Source organism: Coregonus clupeaformis, unplaced genomic scaffold, assembly GCF_020615455.1.
Source record: "Coregonus clupeaformis isolate EN_2021a unplaced genomic scaffold, ASM2061545v1 scaf0027, whole genome shotgun sequence".
Lineage (NCBI taxonomy): Eukaryota > Metazoa > Chordata > Actinopteri > Salmoniformes > Salmonidae > Coregonus > Coregonus clupeaformis.
In genome coordinates, this window is record NW_025533482.1 from 793507 (window position 1) to 813454 (window position 19948).

The 19948-nt window shown below is 45.5% G+C and overlaps 1 protein-coding gene across 1 annotated transcript in view; it reads right to left on the reverse strand.

The window, feature by feature from the left end:
• The window catches only part of LOC121569690 (retinoic acid receptor alpha), a 217917-nt gene that overhangs the window by 160445 nt on the left and 37524 nt on the right, over positions 1-19948 (reverse strand). Inside the window, exon 2 of the mRNA XM_041880837.2 lies at positions 7572-7662. The gene's annotated coding sequence lies outside the window, so the exon portion shown is untranslated. The remainder of the gene's footprint in view (positions 1-7571; positions 7663-19948) is intronic.

The following is a 19948-nucleotide window of genomic DNA, read 5'->3' on the forward strand; positions in this document are numbered from 1 at the left end:
ATGTACTACGCAGGCAATATGCACATGTGCGTATGCCTTTAATCAAACAGGTCTCAGGACATTTCCAGAATATATACATTTTCCATATTAAAGAGCAATAGAATGCATGAAACACAGGAGTGAGGTTTCAATCATCCTCATAGTACAAACAGTGAATAGGAGGACAATCAATAAAAAGCTTACATGGCCTACATTCCTTCATGTAATGTGATTGACACCACAGGGTATCTCCTCTTCTGCTTACTATGAATGTGCCAAGCTGCTAATAAGGCTTATTAACAATGGCCTAACAATCCCTAAAAATACATGTACCAGCCAAGACTGAACCTACTCAAGGAATATTAAACCAGAAACTGTGAACAAAAGATATGGAAGAAGCTCATGTTGTGAATATGCCGTACTTGTTTATGGTTATTACTGTGCTATGTTGCTGTTACTATGTTATTACATAGGAAATGGAGGTGTGCGCCAACTGGAGACCTCAGTATAAACATTTGTTAATATCACCTGAAGGGATAATAAAGTTGTACTGTTTTGAATTGTATTGTGGCTGTCTTTGAGCAACAAAATGGCCCACTAAGGGTTAAAAGCAAAACATTCAAATGTCCCAAAAAGAAGGGAGATAGAGAACAGGCAAATAAAAACAATGGAACAGGGGCTGTGCAGACAGAGCAGTCTATGACCTAATTTCTGCAGAGAAAGAGAAAAAGAAAGGAGAGACGAGAAGAGAGAGAGAAGCGAGGAGAGAGGGAGGAGAGAAGAGAGGAGAGAAGAGAGAAGCAAGGAGAGAGAGGGAGGAGAGAAAAGAGAGAGAAGAGAGAGAGAGAAGCGAGGAGAGAGAGGGAGGAGAGAAGAGAGAAGAGAGAAGCGAGGAGAGAGAGAGAGGGAGGAGAGAAGAGAGAGAGAAGAGAGAGAGAGAAGAGAGAGAGAGAGAGAGAGAGAGAAGAGAGAGAGAGAGAGAGAGAGAGAGGGAAAAGAGAAGAGATGGAGAGAGGAGAGAGAGAGGGAGGAGAGAAGAGAGAAGCGAGGAGAGAGAGGGAGGGAGAGAGAGAGAGGAGAGAAAGAGAGAGAAGCAAGGAGAGCGAGAGAGAGGAGAGGATGAGAGAGAGAAGCTGCAAGGAGACGCACATTGATATAAAGCACATTATATAACAAGGGAATCGGGGAGGGGGACAAAAGCCATCCTTCACTTCAAAGCGTGTTACACAATTTGTTTGTGAAGGGGGCGGAGTGGAGCAGAGAGGAGGGGGCGAGAGATAACTGGGCTTCAGATGTAATTATCGGTTCTGAATAGAGACACACTGTGTGTGTGTGTGTGTGTGTGTGTGTGTGTGTGTGTGTGTAATCTTCTATCATAAATTTGTCCCACAAATGTGTCTGTGTGTCTGAGTTTGTGTGAGTAAACTGTGTGTGTATGTGGCTGCACAGACCAATCACATCAGATCTTTTTACATCAGATCTTTTTCAGAGCTGATCTGATTGTTAAAAAAAGATCAAAATTAGGTCTGCCTGTCTAAACGCAGCCTGTGTGTTTGACGCTGTATGTGATAACCTGTGTATGTACAAGCCTGTGTGTCATCACATCTTTCTCCTCCAGTTAGTGCCTGAGCAGAGCCAGAAAGAAACCAGAACATTGTGTGCAGAGTGCAGACATCTCTTTTAGAGTGTCACCCGGCTCACACACAGATAATCCTGTTACAGGGTCTGTCTACTCTGCTCTTCTCCCCCCCCTATCTTTAGGACCCTGTCAAATCACACCAAGACAACCCAAACTGAGCCAAGCTAGCAGAGCCACCGAGACCTCATTCACCCAGGGAAATAATAGGAGTAGCGTCTCCATTCCATCTCAGAATTGAGCTAAATTCAGTTTCAGCATTGGGCTGCATTCCATTTCAATTCAGGTATTGAAATGGCACCCATTGGAAATTCCATGTCTAATTGAGTTGAGAGGACCTGAAATTAAACAGAGAGCCCAACTCACTTTGCTATGACACCAGTGCCATAGAGTGAGAGAGAGAGAGAAAGAAGAGAGAGAGATAAAGAGAAAGCAAGAGAGAGAGAGAAAGAGAGAGAGACGAGAGAGATAAAGAGAAAGCAAGAGCAAGAAAGAGAGAGAAGACCCTTCTGCCTCTGAAAGTGGGGATTCTCTTCTCTGTCTGACATTGAAGGAGGGTGATGGCAAAAGGCAAATCCCCCTTTCCCTCCATCCTTCTCCCTTTCCCTCCATCCTTCTCCCTTTCCCTCCTTCCATTCCCTCCACCCCCAGCTCTTGATATTGCATTTGGGAAATGGTATCCATTAGAGGGGAAGTGAGATGGAGAAAGGGAGGAAAAGGAGAGAAAGGGAAGAGGGGAGTTGATGATAGATAGAAAGGATGAACTTTAATCAGAGCTGTGCCCGTGGCGCTTTTTAGGAGTGGAGGCGGGGGAGGAGGGAGAAGGGGGTGAGGAGGGTTATTGGATCATTCGTTACCCACCGCTGCATCATGTGACCACGGTTTCCGCGACAACCCCGGGATTCCCACACAACAATCAGTCTTGGATAGACATAAGTGATTAGAAGGTGGGGGAAGGAGGGAGGGGGAGATGAGGGAGAGGGGAGGGTGAAGAAAACCTCACCCTAAAACATCCCACTCGTGGTTGTCACCTCGAGGGATTGCTGGAGAAGAGAGAACCTTCCACTTTTTAAACACAGGCCGGAAAAGATCTCTCTATATCACACAGCATCATCTATGGCTTGATTTTTACATTTACATTTTACGTCATTTAGCAGACGCTCTTATCCAGAGCATAAATTATTCTTTTTTATTTTCACCCCGTGGGAATCGAACCCACAACCCTGGCGTTGCAAACACCATGCTCTACCAACTGAGCTACCTCCCTGCCGGCCATTCCCTCCCCTACCCTGGACGACGCTGGGCCAATTGTGCGCCGCCCCATTGGTCTCCCGGTTGTGGCCATCTACAGCAGAGCCTGGATTCGAACCAGGATCTCTAGTGACACAGCTAGCACTGTGATGCAGTGCCTTAGACCACTGCGCCACTCGGGAGGCATTCACTTGATGGTGAATGTGTGTATAGAAGGACCAGCCAAATATACTGGAGCTCACTACAAAATCGTTTTTGAAGTGGTATGTGTGCATGTGTGTGTGGAAATGTGTGTGTGCCTGAACATGAAAAAAAAGGCCCATTTGAACAACCGAGCGAAGTCACATGGAGCAGTGAGTGAACTACAATACACTTTGACATTCTAACTCAAGGTTAAACTGTCTTGGCTTATACAGTAAATACCTCAAAACGCACTGTAAACACAGGGTAAGGGTGGTGTGATAAGCCCTGCAGAGAGAGAACTGCTGTATGTACGATGTGGGTATGTGTGTGTGTGTCATGGTCTGGTTAAGCTAAGCGTACAGAGAAAACCCAAAACCCAAAACAGAAGCTGGAAGTGTGGTGTGAAGAGCCAAAACAGTGCCGGCTGTGTGTGTGTGTGTTCTGACTGAGGGTGGAGCGACTCTGCCTTGGAGGGTTTACACTCTCATTAGAGCAGTCTTATTAAAACACACCCCCTTCAACATCCTACAGAAATGTAATGTCCACAGCTACGCGCTCAAGCAGTGTGTGTGTGTGTGTGTGTGTCTGTCTGTCTGCACCAAATGCATGTGCGTACGCATGCGTAAACAAACCAAGTGTGGTATTACACTGTGCCCTGTGGCATTGTACTGGGCATTGCATTACCATGCATACAGGCACATCCATCCATATTTGAGTGTATTTGAATGCTAATGCAATGGGAACACCTTCAAATGAACACACTGCACTATGTAAATGTAATCTATATGTAGGCAGTCTACAAACTGATCCATGATAATGTGTGATGCATATTTCCACAGAAGAGACAGTCAATTAGTAATATTCAGAATATTCAGAAACAACAAAATGAAACAACGACTACATAACACTGTGAAAACTTTATACATGAGCAATGTGCTGTTATAACCATTTGCACATTTCTGATTTGCTAAAACAATAAAAAATAAAAGGTCCTCTGTAGCAGGGTTGGTAGAAGATGGCACTTGCAAAGCCAGGATAGTGGGTTCAATACCCGGGACCACCAGTACATAAAATGTATGCACGCATGACTGTTAGTCGGTTTAGATAAAAACTTCTGCTAAATAGCATATATTATATTATATTAAGTACAGTAAAAGCAGGCTATATGCACGTGAATGGAAAACTCCAACTGAGTACATACCAATTAGAACAAACCATAATAGACTGTCCTTGACGAGTACCATTAGCATCCTGTACCATTAAAATGCACTCCATACATAATAGTTAGGACAAGGAGTTTTTCTGGGAAAGATCTGATCTGTACACTTCGTAGAAAGACAGGTGGAGAGAGGGGGAGAGAGAGAGAGAGAGAGAGGGGGAGAGAGAGAGAGAGAGAGGGGGGAGAGAGAGAGAGAGAGAGAGAGAGAGAGAGAGAGAGAGAGAACGAACGAGAAAGAAAGGGAGAGAGGGGGTAGAGAGAGAGAAAGAGGAAAGAGCGGAGGGAAAGAGAAAGGGTTAGAAATAGAGATATAGAAAGAGAGAGGGAGATGAAGAGAGAAAGTGTTTTTCTTTTACTAGACTTTTCGCAAAAATACCCTTGGCTACACATATTACTGCAATGTAAACTTGCGAACTTGTCACGTCTCGACCTCCACCTCCGTAGTGTACAAATAGTTTAGTCGAGCCAACACTGTTACAGTAAAAATTTTAATAGCAGAGACATTATTTTTAAACAAATGAAATTGACAGACATTGTCCTTATTTGTTCCATTGAGTTTTTACCTGTAATTGTAGTAACAGCTTGTGACATTCTGAAATTGTCGCCGTAGCTTTAAGTCTCAACAGCGTTGTTTTTGTTTTTGCTGGACTGCACTGAGCCACTGATGTCCAGGCAAGAAGCAACTCCCCAGGGAATTATGAAAGTTTTCAGTCACAATTAGCTTTAGCCTCATATAATGACTTCCATGATATTGATCAAATGAAGCCTGGTTTGTTCTAAGGTAACTGTAATACGCTAGTGTAAGCTTAAGATAATCTATCTAGTTGTGTTTCAGCTAGAAAGCTAGCTAGCTCAAGTTACCTAGCTATGTAGCCTATATTATAATATGAATGTCACTGTATGATAACGTTACTGTACTTTTTATTCGAATGGGAGGGGTAAACGTTCATTATTGATATGCTAACGTTACTTGATCATGAGGTATGTTGTTAGTTAGCTAGTAGGAGTTGGCTGTGTATTGTCAGCTAACTGAATGTGTATGGACAAGAAAATAAACCCTTTGTCTGCACATGCTTGTAAATTGTTGCATTATTCAAGAGTGTAATATGTTTTAGAAGAAAAGTTACTCAGATTGTTTAACAGTTTGTCAATTTGAGCTGCGGTCCAAGAATGTCGTGTTGCCAGCACAACGAAAGTTAAGGCAAGGATGTAATGTCAATTGAAAAGTAGATCTCTTTCGTCACTCCTCAGACTCCCCTTCATCTCTCGTAATGGGAATAGGGCCTAAGTCTAACAGCAGTGTGTTGTTGTAAGTGTGAGAGAGCTCTTTCTGAGCTGAGAAACATCAAAAGCTGGGCGTGAGTCCCAGTGGGGCCTAGAAGATAACACCAGCGTTTGCCAGCGTGTGTGAATGTGTAGTGATAAACAGAGGAAGGGGACAGTATTTCCTGTTGCACAGGCAGGGAGATGAGGGATCTCACCTTTATACACGACAGGGGGTTCTTCCCTAGAGGGGACACTCACTGGACTGGCCAAATATATCTCTCTCTCTCACACACACACACACACACACACAAATGCTTGCGTGCGTGGCACACAAACACAACACACACGCTAGCATACACACAGGACATCCAGCCAACTTGACACAACTGTGGGAAGCATTGAAGTCAACATGGGCCAGCATCCCTGTGGAATGCTTTCAACACCTTGTAGAGTCCCATGCTCCCGATGAATTGAGGCTGTTCTGAGGGCAAAAGGTGGGTGCAACTCAATATTAGGAAGGTGTTCCTAATGTTTTGTACACTCAATGTAGACCAAACCCCCCCACTGTGTCTGTGTGTGTGTGTGTGTGTGTGTGTGTGTGTGGGTGGGTGGGTGAGGAAGGAAGATGAGAGGGGGAGACGGATGGGGGAAGATCGAAAAAGAAAACAAAGAGAGGGAAGAGAATGAGGGACAGGGGAGGGAGAGAGTGAACGACACATTGAGGTTGAGAGAGAGAAGGGAGAGAAAGAGGGAGGGAGAGAGAGTGAGATGCACTGAGTGAGCGAGAGACACAGGAGAGACCATAAAACAGATAGAGAAATAATATATGCCATTTAGCGGACGCTTTTATCCTAAGTGACTTATAGTCACGCGTGTATACATTTTACATAGGGTGGTCCCGGGAATCGAAACTCACTTCTTTGGCATTATATGCGCCATGCTCTACCAACTGAGCTACAAAGGATGAGAGAGAGAGAGAGAGAGAGAGAGAGAGAGAGAGAGAGAGAAAGAATGGGTGAGCTCAGATAGCTGTTGTACTGAGTGCTGGCTGTAGCTGTAGAAGCATTGCAGCTCTAGTCAGCTGAGTTGTTCCTGCTGGTCCAAGGTCTGTCAGTGAAAGACCGATACATGTGAATGAATATGTGTGGTTGCCTGTGGGTACACGACACTGTAGGTTGAATGGATTTGGAAAAAGACATTGACGTGCCTGTACGATTTTGTCCTTGTGAGTGCAGCGTGACAGTGTATTTTGGTGTGTTCCTGTATCCACGTGTCTGTTTGAGTCTGTATTTGTCTGTGTGACTTCGTGATTGGGAGTGTGTGTGTGTGTGTGTTCCTGGGAGAGTGGAAATTAGAACATGCTGGAAAACCTCCCCTCTCTACATGCCTGGCGAGATAGATGACTATCTCGCCAGGCATGCCAAGGGATAGAGAGACTCCCACTATATCTTTCTCCCACTCTCGTCCCCGTTCCCTCTCTTTACCAACTGTCTTTCTCTTGCTTTCCTCTCATTCCCCCTCTCCCTCTTCTCCTCTCCCATCAGCCCCCAGTCTCTCTCTGCTTAACTGCTGATACTGAGCCTCTCCTGTGACCCGGTGCAGTAGATGTTATCAGACTGTGATAATGTAATTCACTCCAGAGACAGACAGGGCAGGGCTTTTCTCCAGCAGAGCAGAGGAGAGGACTTTTCTCTGGAGTGTCTTGTCACTCCTGGCGTTCCCAGGGAACTAAACATATTTTGGTGTGGCGAAACGACATCCACAGAGGTTATTTGGGGATAAACACACACAAGTACACATGCACACGCTTGCATGCACACACACACACACTAGACCTACATAGGAGCTTACTCATGCACTCCTTCCACACACAGAAAGACAAAAACATGTTCTATATGCATGAAAACACACACCTGTTCACATAGTGTACACACACCCATTCCCAATGCGACACCTGACCCTGATAGCGGACTGATTATTTGGCATAGATTAGAGCATATCGTTGGTATACAGGCAAGCACCTTGGAAGAGGCTTACCTTGCACCGTGACGAAACCCTGGAGAAACAGCCGTGTCAGGCTGCTATTGGCCTCCAAAGCAACGGTCTGCCATGAAAGTGACTTAGGCATCTATAATAAGAAAGAGAGAGAAGATATTAGCTTTAGTATGCATAGCTCAACTGCTTCTGGGCTCCTTGGTCTCAGTGTCCTATCCCTTGCCGTAATCTCACACGGTCACTTCAGTTTGGGCAGGGATTCTCCCTCTCGGTAGAGAGTCAAAGCCAGCCGTGCACTTATCTTATTAGGACTGACTCCACAAGTGTCTCTCTCTCTCTCCCTTCCTCTATCCTACTTCTCTCCCTGCCTCCCTCTCTCATCTGTATGCCTGTATGATAACATAACTACACTGAACACAAATATAAATGCAACAATTTCAACAGTTAACAGTTCATATATGGAAATCAGTCAATTGAAATAAATTCATTAGACCCTAATCTATGGATTTCACATGACTGTGAATACAGATATGTATCTGTTGGTCACAGATACCTTTAGACCACCATTTGCCTTATGGAACTGCGACACATCTCCTTCGCATAGAGTTGATCTGGCAGTTGATTGTGGCCTGTGGAATGTTGTTTCACTCATCTTCAATGGCTGTGCGAAGTTGCTGGATATTGGCGTGAACTGGAACATGCTTTCGAATATACGTTGATCCAGAGCAGGATGACGAGCATACTGATGAGCTTCCCTGCTGCTTATGAGCTTCCCTGAGACGGTTTCTGACAGTTGGTGCAGAAATTCTTCAGTTGTGCAAACCCACAGTTTCATCAGCTGTCCAGGTGGCTGGTCTCAGACGATCCCGCAGGTGAAGAAGCCGGATGTGGAGGTCCTGGTCTGGCGTGGTTACACGTGGTCTGCGGTTTTGAGGCCGGTTGGATGTACTGCCAAATTATCTAAAATGAGGTTGGGGGCGGCTTATGGTAGAGACATGAACATTAAATTATCTTGCAACAGCTCTGGTGGACATTCCTGCAGTCAGCATGCCAATTGCTCGGTCCCTCAACACTTGAGACATCTGTGGCATTGTGTTGTGTGACAAAACTGCACATTTCAGAGTGTCCTTTTATTGTCCCCAGCACAAGGTGCACCTGTGTAATGGTCATGCTGTTTAATCAGCTTCTTGATATTCCACACCTGTCAGATGGATGGATTATCTTGGCAAAGGAGAAAATCTTTTTTTTATTTTTATGGTGCACAAAATTTGAGAGAAATATGTTTTTTGTGCTTATGGAAAATTTCTGGAATATTTTATTTCAGCTCATGAAACAGGGGACCAACACTTTACATGTTGTCTTTACATTTTAGTTAAGTGTACTATATGAGGCAGATAGGAGGGTGGCAGACAGAAAGAAGGGCAAAGTGAAGAGAGTGGGGAGAGAGAGTGTGTTGAATCTCCCTCCCTTCTCGCACTAATGTCCATGTTAGAGGAGTGTTAGAGGAATGGGGGAACTGGCGGGGGCAGGGAGATGGTGTGTGTGTGTCCAAGTGCAAATGATGCGGTCCTCCAATTACCTTGCTAGCTGCAGGCCCTTTCATCATAACCGGTGTGTTACTGTTTGTAATTGTGTGTGTAGGCCTACAGTATGTGTGTCTATCATATACCTGAGCGTACTCTTTTCCTTGACCGTAATTGATTCCACACTGTGTGTGGTTTTCTCCCCTGCTCCCTGGGCTGTAGTAATGGCGTAGGATTTAGGGTGGATCCCCGACACTAGCTAACAAACTACTCAGTCAGGCTGAGATATCGAACCCCCTCTTCTCTCAGACAATTAAACTACTCTCCCAGACGACTAGCTACACTCTCAGACATGTTAACACCAACTTATTTCAGTCAACTGGGTGTGGTCATAGTGCAATAGTGGGAGTGTCACCTCAGGTAGTAATAAGGCTGGAGGTGGAAGAGTGCAATTGGAATTGAGCAAATGTGATTGTGAGACAGAAAGGGAAATATAGATGTATTGGCATGCATAAACCTGAGATGATATTTGGTGTTACAAACTTCACCGAAACTGTGTGTGTGTGTGTGTGTGTGTGTGTGTTTGGCCCTTTCAGGAAATGACAGTACATGAATGTAAAGCATGTGTATTATGTGTGTGTGTGCACCATAGACTTAGATAGACAACTCATCTTTGTATCTGTCCCATTATGGCGTCTCTGAGAGCACGGGCAGCACCATTGAGGTCATCTCCATTTTGAAGTAGTCAATTTTCTTCTTCTTCTACTTCTATGAGTTGGTAAACAAACTGAAAGGGTGCATACTGCCACCTGGAGTGTGTTGTTTGAACAGGCATAAAGCCAAGGTTGGAGATTTACTGCCGCCTGCAGTTATGGAATGTTTGCTCGTGAGTATAATTCATTGACTGATCCCTCCTGATGACCCGGATGGAATCATGTGATCCTTCCTTAGCCCAAAGGAAGTCACACCCAGCTGAATACTTCAAAATGGTGGATGCCCTCAATGGTAATGTCCATGCAAAAACGGGTTATTTCCAAGTAGTGATCTCTATCCATCTCTATGAGACACACACACACACTATACTCCTAGAAGCCTCCAGTGGTTTGCAAATGTGTCCTGCTCTAAGTCTCACGCACACACAGACATAGACATACACACACACACACACACACACACACACACACAGTGTTACAGAGTAAGTGTTAGTGTCAGGAGGAACATGCATTGAGGTGATCCATTCACTCATATACTGTGTAAATCCCGAAATAATCCTCTCTACCAGATAAGTAAACATACACACAAACTCAGTTTTATTTGATTTATTTCACCTTTATTTAACCAGCTAGGCCAGTTGAGAACAAGTTCTCATTTACAACTGCGACCTGGCCAAGATCAAGCAAAGCAGTGCGATAAAAACAACAACAACACAGAGTTACATATAATAATAATAATAATAATAATAATAATAATATGCCATTTATCAGACGCTTTTATCCAAAGCGACTTACAGTCATGCGTGCATACATTATTTTTATTTTTTTGTGTATGGGTGGTCCCGGGGATCGAACCCACTACCTTGGCGTTACAAGTGCCATGCTCTACCAGCTGAGCTACAGAGGACCACATATGGGATAAACAAAAACGTACAGTCAATAACACAACAGAAAAATTGAAAATCTATCTACAGTGTGTGCAAATGTAGTAAGTTATGGAGGTAAGGCAATAAATAGGCCATAGTGCAAAATAATTACAATTTAGTATTAACACTGGAGTGATAGATGTGCAGAAGATGATGTGCAAATAGAGATACTGGGGTGCAAATAAGCAAAATAAATAACAATATGGGGATGAGGTAGTTGGGTGGGCTAATTACAGATGGGCTGTGTACAGGTGCAGTGATCCGTAAGCTGCTCTGACAACTGATGCTTAAAGTTAGTGAAGGAGATAAGAGTCTCCAGCTTCAGAGATTTTTGCAGTTCGTTCCAGTCATTGGCAGCAGAGAACTGGAAGGAATGGTGGCCAAAGGAGGTGTTGGCTTTGGGGATGACCAGTGAGATATACCTGCTGGAGCGCATACTACAGGTGGGTGTTGCTATGGTGACCAATGAGCTAAGATAAGGCAGGGATTTGCCTAGCAGTGATTTATAGATGACCCGGAGCCAGTGGGTTTGGTGATGAATCTGTAGTGAGGGCCAGCCAACGAGAGCGTACAGGTCACAATGGCGGGTAGTATATGGGGCTTTGGTGACACAACGGATGGCACTGTGATAGACTACATCTTTTCTCATTTGCTGAGAAGAGTGTTGGAGGCTATTTTGTAAATGACATCGCCGAAGTCAAGGATCGGTAGGATAGTCAGTTTTACGAGGGCATGTTTGGCAGCAAGAATGAAGGAGGCTTTGTTGCGAAATAAGAAGCCGATTCTAGATGTAACTTTGGATTGGAGATGCTTAATGTGAGTCTGGAAGGAGAGTTTACGGTCTAACCAGACACCTAGGTATTTGTAGTTGTCCACATATTCTAAGTCAGACCCGCCGAGAGTAGTGATTCTAGTCGGGTGGGCGGTGCAAGCAGCGTTCGATTGAAGAGCATGCATTTAGTTTTACTAGCGTTTAAGAGCAATTGGAGGCTACGGAAGGAGTGTTGTGTGGCATTGAAGCTCGTTTGGAGGTTTGTTAACACAGTGTCCAATGAAGGGCCAGATGTATACCAAATGGTGTCGTCTGCGTAGAGGTGGATCTGAGAGTCACCAGCAGCAAGAGCAGTAAGGACACATATGCAGTAAATACAAATAACATACCCACACACATATCATAACCCCCACACACATAATCACAGCCTATAGAAGTACTTGAATGCATTCATTTTCATTGTTGAATGTACCAGTAAGTGAAGAGCCTCTTACATGACTAGCATAGAATACACACAATACAGAGCCATAAAAGTCTTCATACACTAAGAAACAAATATACATTGCATCATGAGCAGGCCTAGGAGCTGTGACTCAATGAATGTGTACATAACATGTACAGAAAGAGAATGGGTCTAGTGGGTCTCTCATCAGTTACACACTCGCCCTCCCTTCCCCCTCTCCAGCTCCAACATACAGAGGTGAAAAGAGAGAAAGTAATTTCTCTGTCAGCTCACTAACCACCCACCACCATCTTCACCACCACCCTACCTCCATAGCATCCCTGCTCCCCCTCTCCCTTCATCCATCTATTTCCCCCTGTCCAATCCACCAAACAAGCACACGGCGGTCAGGGCAATTACCGCAAATCACTCTGTCACGCGGGCAATGACTGCAGCCGACGGCCCGGTCCACGACTGATGATGCCGCTAGTCGAGGTCAAAGTCCAGCCCTCCGGACGATAGCTAACAAACAGTATGCTACGCTACTGCTGGCCCACAGGCTTACAGTTACATTTGAGTCATTTAGCAGATGCTTTTATCCAGAGCGACTTACAGGAGCAATTAAGGTCGAAAGATCTTTCACCTAGTCGGCTCGGGGATTTAAACCCTTCTGTTACTGTCCCAACACTCTTAACCGCTAGGCTACCTGCCGCCCTAGAGCTATGTGGCTAAAAAGTCACAAATACACAGAGATTAAATCCAAATATCATTGCCGATATCTGAGTACTCCTCTTTCTTTTTCAGAGATAGTCATCTTGTGAAGTGTCCTGGGACAACAAACTGAGGGATAGCCTATAGTCTGGTTTCAGCCCCGCTTAGCTTTTCATTTCTCCTCAGCCAGACAATTGGCAAGAACGTGAGTTAGCCTCTTAAAAGAAAAACAGTGTTGGCCAGACCAGCTATTTAGCCTTGTTAGCCTCCACTACAACATAGAACAGCTAAGCCTACAGACATATTGATGCCCAATGTTTTGTCATAGACCAGGTAAGCCTATAAACATGTTTGCAACCACACCAAATACATTTACTGAGACTTTAGCCTTTCCATAGCCTTGCTAATTCTTTAGCCACATTACTAAGAAGATATCTTGAAAAGCTGCATCTTTACAGAGCATAACAATAGTCCACTCAACATCACTTGGAAATTCCAAGAGCGATAAACTCTCACTTTATAACCATACTCACCTCCAAGTTTCAGAAACGCCACTTGTCTAGCGCTGCTAAAGGCTACATTTAGCATTACAGCTAATTTCGCTAAACGACAGACATTAAAGACATGACCTGTGTCGTGAACTTATTTTTGTCGTGAAATTCTGTAAAATTGTGTTTGATTAAAGTGTCTGATTGGTGTAAGTGCTTCTAAGTGTTTCTCGCTTTGGCTGCTTTGACTGTTTGAAACAATGGAGGCTTTGAAGTCAGCCACACAGTGGAGCACATGATGACACATCAAAGGAAGAGGAGGAGAGGAAGACATGAGACAAGTCCTCCAATTGTAGTCTGTTAAATGGGAAAAAGCAGTCTGTTGTCTGCTAATTTAGTTAACAGCGCAGCCATTCCTCGAGTCCGCATGAGCCAGTGGACATCTGCAAGTTGTCCCCCTTTGGGAGAAGAGATTCTTTATACACTGCATGACCAAAGGTATGTGGACACCTGCTCATCGAACATCTCATTCCAAAATCATGGGCATTAATATGGAGTTGGTCCCCCCTTTACAGCCTCCACTCTTCTGGGAAGGCTTTCCACTAGATGTTGGAACATTGCTGTGGGGACTTGCTTTCATTCAGCCACAAGAGCATTTGTGAGTTCGGGCACTGATGTTGGGAAATTAGTCCTAGCTCGCAGTCGGCGTTCCAATTAATCCCAAAGGTGTTTGATGGGGTTGAGGACAGGGCTCTGTGCAGGCCAGTCAAGTTCTTCCACACTAATCTCGACAAACATTTTCTGTATGGACCTCGCTTTGTGCACGGGAGCATTGTCATGCTGAAACAGGAAAGGGCCTTCCCCAAACTGTTGCCACAAAGTTGGAAGCACAGAATCATCTAGAATGTCATTGTATGCTGTAGTGTTAAGATTCCCCTTCACTGGAACTAAGGAGCCTAGCCCGAACCATGAAAAACTGCCCCAGACCATTATTCCTCCTCCACCAAACTTCACAGATGGCACTGTGCATTCGGACTGCTAGATGATGAAGTGGGATTCATCACTCCAGAGAATGCGTTTCCACTGCTCCAGAGTCCAATGGCGGTGAGCTTTACACCACTCCAGTTGACGCTTTGCATTGCGCATGGTGATCTTAGGCTTGTGTGCGACTGCTCGGCCATGGAAACCCATATCATGAAGCTCCAGACGAACAGTTCTTGTGCTGATGTTGCTTCCAGAGGCAGTTTGGAACTCGGTAGTGCATGTTGCAACCAAGGACAGGTGATTCTTACACGCTACGCGCTTCAGCACTCGGTGGTCCCATTCCGTGAGCTTGTGTGGCCTACCACTTTGCGGCTGAGCCGTTGTTGCTCCTACATGTTTCTAGCAGGGCAGACATTTGACAAACTGACTTGTTGGAAAGGTGGCATCCTATGACAGTGCCACGTTGAAAGTCACTGAGCTCTTCAGTAAGGCCATTTTACTGCCAATGTTTGTCTATGGGGGCACATGGCTGTGTGCTGAATTTTATACACCTGTCAGCAATGGGTGTGGCTGAAATAGCCGAATTCACTAATTTGAAGGGGTGTCCACATACTTTTGTACATATAGTGTATCAATGGAGCTTCCTGGGTGACAAATACATTTGAACATCTCAAATGAACATCTTAGAATGGAAATGTGAACACCTTAGAATAGAAATGTCACACTCTTAATTATTTGTCACCAGTCTTGAAAGCTAGAGGCCAGGTGGGCAAGGCTACCTTTGGTTCCCAACCATAAAACCTGAGCAACTCAACAAATTTGTACGAATTGAACCACTTGGAGACTTCTGTGTGTCTAATTCTGATTTTTTTTTTTTTAAAGGAAAAATAAATATACTGTCAGTGTTGCTTCAACGCCTATGTCAACAAAAAAGGAGAAAGACCTTGTTTGCTTTCAGAGTGCCCTGGATGTCTCATCTCCCAGTTATTGGTGCATTCCCCACAGGCTGGGTGAAGGGTTATCAGTCTGCTGGTGTTTCTACAAACACACACACACACACACACACAACTACGCAAACACATGCACATGCACACGCAGACACAGTTCAGGGTTATCAGCCCACTGGTGTTCTCTACACAGACCCTCAACCTCAGTGGTGTGATACAGCTAGCCTGATTTGCTGAATGGACAAACTAACACCCCCTTCCCCCTCTATACATCTTTCAAGTCTTTTTGCTCCATTTTCTCCTCTCCATCTGTTTATCTGAATCCTCTGTCTTTTTTCCCCTAGGCCAACTCCTCTTTTTTACTCCTCTTCTCCTTTCGTATTCCCCCTTTTCCAAGCCTATATATATATATCTCTACTTATATCTTCCCTCTCTTCTCTCTCTCCTCCCCTCACTCCTTCATGTTGTAAATGATGATCTCGTTGAGTCAGATAATGAGTGTGCTATACCTCCATGCCACTGGCCATCGATTCATTGACTTCTAACTCCCCTCCCGGCTATCTCCCTAAAGCAGATTGATGAAGGAGAAGAAGAATTATGCTGAATATCATCTAGATTGAAGACACCCCTCACTACACACACACACACACACACACACACACACACACACACACACAGTCCCCATCAAGACGGCTCAGAATCCCAAATGACGTCACCCCTCGGGGCAAGAGAAACATTTGCTTGATGAGTTAATTGTTCTCCTATCAGCAGGTTAAGTCTACACATGGTCGCCGAGGGGTGATGGCTGGGACCTCTCCTGTTAAACCACAGTCCAGCACATGCCTCCAAGGCTGTGAAACATCCCCAAATTAGCCCTTAAATGTGCATCAAAGGCAACCATGGAACATGGAGCCCCTCTGGACACTGTGTCTGGACACACTGTTCTCTTTTAGAGAATCCCTCCTCTATAATGTCATAAAGTCATGACCCCAAAATGGCCGGCCAGTTGGCGCTGAAACCCACTGTGTCGCCTGCTGACTGTGCACCACGCAACAGAGACCAGACGAGAGGTCACCCAGACCCATGGTGGTGCCACTCAGAGCAGGCCTCTCATTGGCTAGCTACACGGCTATTCCCAGCAGTCCTGTGGGCTACCCATGGAGTATCTCTCTCTCCTCAGCAGAAGAACAGATCGCGAAGGACAGGCTTGTGTCGTCAGAGTCCCCATCAGGCCACCATCACCCCCCCCATCACCCCCCATGTGACCTTCACTGAGGCGCAGAAGGGCAACAGGGGCAAATGTTGTAGGCTAAGTTCCACTAACGGCCAAGAGGACGGTGACAACATAAGCACCATTCGCTGACAAAAACAGCAACAGCAATATACCAGTCATCGCTTTCAAAGCTTTTAAAAATATATTTCCCCATAAGAGCGCTACTAGATGTTTGAAAGTAATGGCGTTTCGAAAAATCAATGGGAATTTCTCCCTAACAACATGCTTACATCCTCTCGAATGTAACGATACCTGGAAAAACATGCTGTTTGTTTATACACAAACACATTATGCAAGCCCCTTATATCAGTTCACCACATCTCTATGCAGCTTTGCGGCAATGCAGACATGTTTTACGGCGAGGAAGGAGGGTTATACAGTATGTGACTGACCTGGTTGGCATTTGAAGCCTGAGCGGTGCGGTAACATTGGGCTGGGGATATGATGTGGGATTGGATGGGGAGCAGCTTGTATAATGGGCTCATTACGGTGATGCATGGGAAGAAAGCAGAGGGTAACATTTAAAGCTCTAAATGCCAACCTCGGTTATGAGGAATGTCGGAAGTGCATCACTCACTCTGAGGCATCATCTGCTGAGAGAGCGAGAGCGAGAGAGAGAGAGAGAGATGGAGTGAGAGAGAGACGAGGGAATGGGGGCTGTTAACGATATCATAAAAGTATCAAGAGAGAATCAAATGAAGGGAGACAGTGAAAATAAATAAATAAACACACACAAAGAAATACACTTGGAAACTTTCTGAGGCCTGTAGTAGGAGGGAGGGCTTGAACCCCATTGTGGAGGCAGTGTATTGTTGCGGGGGGTGTAGAAGGAGTGTACTTGGGGGGGTAGAGGGTTGAAGGTTGTCCCTGTGGTCAGTTGACCCTGCCTGGCCTGGGGAAGACTAATGGTTGCAGCAGGAGGGCCGTCCAGCCGGTCAGGCCGCTCACTGACATTCATGCATAAGGCCCTAATGAGCATTGACCCCCAGGGATCAGGGGTGACCAGGCCCGAGGGGGGGAGGCTGACAGTGGGCCGTTCCACCTAGCCTACTCCCTCTGTAACCCCAGCCTATCCAAACAGCTCTCCCAGACCTCCAACCCCCCCTGTGACACAAGATGGAAGAGCTCACCCCAGGAACATTCCTGTCTTATCGGTCTGGACTCCATGGGGGTCCCACAGGAGAATGGAGGAGGGAGAGAAGGGGTCTAGAGGGGGGGGGTCCCACAGTAGAAGAAGGGGTGGGGGAGATGGGGTCTAGAGAAGGGGAGAGAGGGTGAAGGAGGGTAGTATGGAGGGCTCCAGAGTATAGTCCCAATTTAAAGGGGGGGAAGTGGGGTGAAGACTAATGTATATTATTTGGTTAAGTGCGAAATCTCCCAACTTAATTTGAGTGGTCGGGTGATAATTATGCTATCTGAGTCCGAAAAACAGTGCCTTGGCAGGGCAATTCAAGCAAAGCCAATTCAAGCAAAGCTCATTGCTACAGTACTGTTTTTAATTGGTTAATGTTGCATAGGTTTTTTAAATGATGTTAAAAAAAATCTGAGCGGTAGAACTCGGCTTGCATGTTGACGCAGAAAGTGATCTTGACTCAGAAAAGGTTGGTGACCACTGGTCTAACGTCTATACTTGTATGTGACTGTGTGTGTGTGTGTGACTGTGTGTGTGTGTGTGACTGTATGTGACTGGGTGTGTGTGTGTGTGTGTGTGTGTGTGTGTGTGTGTGTGTACAGTGTCAACATGAGACAAGCACTGACAAAGGCTGTCATGCTCTGTATGGCATCTAGGGAAAGTAGGACATGGGTGAAGCAGGCGGCTGTACTCAGTATAACTAGTACATCACCGTAGAGACAGACAAACAAGACAGACAGACAGGACGGACATAGTGGAAAGGCCAGGGTGCACCCGCAGTGACAGCTCCCGACACCAAACCTAAAAAGAACAGTGCAACCCTCGAGAGCAGGTGGCAGGGGAGGGATAGAGAGATGCCTTGAGAGAGGGAATAGAGAAAAGGGGGGAGTGAAGCGAGGGGTTGGAAGGGTGGCGCTCGAGGGACGGAGTGGGTCACTAAATGTGACATCACAGATTTGGGGATGAGGAGGAGCTCAGAGGAGAGGAGTAGGTATAGATAGAAAGATGAGAGATGCATAACAGGTACAGCGGGCCTCTAGAGGGAGACCCAGGCACTCAGGACACGTCGTCCTTGGGAACACCACGATTGATGGGAATCGAGTGATAAAAACCACACACACACACACGTGCACACACCCGCTCCCTCCGTCTCCCTCCTTCTGCCAATATCTCTATTCCTCTCCATCCCCCTAGCTCTCTTCATAGTTGTAGTGTCAAGACTCTACATACTCTAGAGAGTAGATGAAGGGAGAGGTGAGAGTAGTGTACTTGTAATCGGTGTCACATCATGGATTGGCATGTTGAATAGGTGTGTGTATGATGCCCAATGTTCTTGTCATGGTTGCCTTTTAGCTGTGTGTGTGTGTGTGCGCAAATTAGTATACGTTTGTGTGTACATTGTGTGTGGATGTGTGTCCACGAGCATGTGTGTGCGCGCATGTGTGTGTTCCACTCCGTCTCCCTGCCTACAGCCTGTTGACTGATGTGGGAGACTAGGCCTTCCTCTAAGGCTGCTTTCATATGACTACTGAGAAAGTACAGACACCTAATAAAGCCAGTCTTATTCACATGCCTTTTATTCTCCTTCAGAACGTTTCCACCGCCGTTCTCCCCTATGGGCTTGTTCAGAACATCCTGGAGCTCATCCCATGCTTGGGGTACGGAACACTGTGGCATTTGGGTCTCCCCTATGGGCTTGTTCAGAACATCCTGGTGCTCATCCCATGCTTGGGGTACGGAACACTGTGGCATTTGGGTCTCCCCTATGGGCTTGTTCAGAACATCCTGGAGCTCATCCCATGCTTGGGGTACGGAACACTGTGGCATTTGGAAACAGGTGGGTGCAACATGGTGAGCTGACATCTGGTTTCCCTTATTTATTTGAGTCGTGTCAGTGTCACGGAATCTTCCCTGTAGTAGATTTAACATTTAGACCAATCCTAGATGTTTAAGAGTGAGAAAAGGTCAGGAGAAATCTGCAAAGAATCCCACTTGATGCCCAGAAATGAAGTATAACATCTGACTGAAGTAAGCATTGGGTATAACAACCATTTTCCTTCTTCATGTAAGTGCAAATTCCATTCAAAAAGGCATCTGCAGTATGACGTGAGGAAATGAACACTGCAAGTAGCCTATCCATGATTAAGTGGTCATATAATTGAAAGTTCTTTGAATGACAAAACCCATGAACAGCCAGTATAAAGCTATGCCCATCCAGGCATTTTAACACCTCGCTAAATCAGTCTAATCCTTCAAATTAAAAACTCTGCTTTCCATTGTTTAGGTTTGTTTTTCCCAAACGGTGGGCCGGAGCCAAATCCTGCTGGGTCATGGGTTAAGACTGGAGAGTTGTGACTAGAAACATGCCTCTTGTTTTTGTGGTGGTGGGTCACAAGACACATGCGGCTTCAAGTGTGTGTGTGTGTCTCTGTGTGTGCGTGCCAGTTTCAAATGTGTTTGTCGACTTCAAATGTGTGCTTGTGTGTGTGTGTGTGTGTGTGTGTGCAC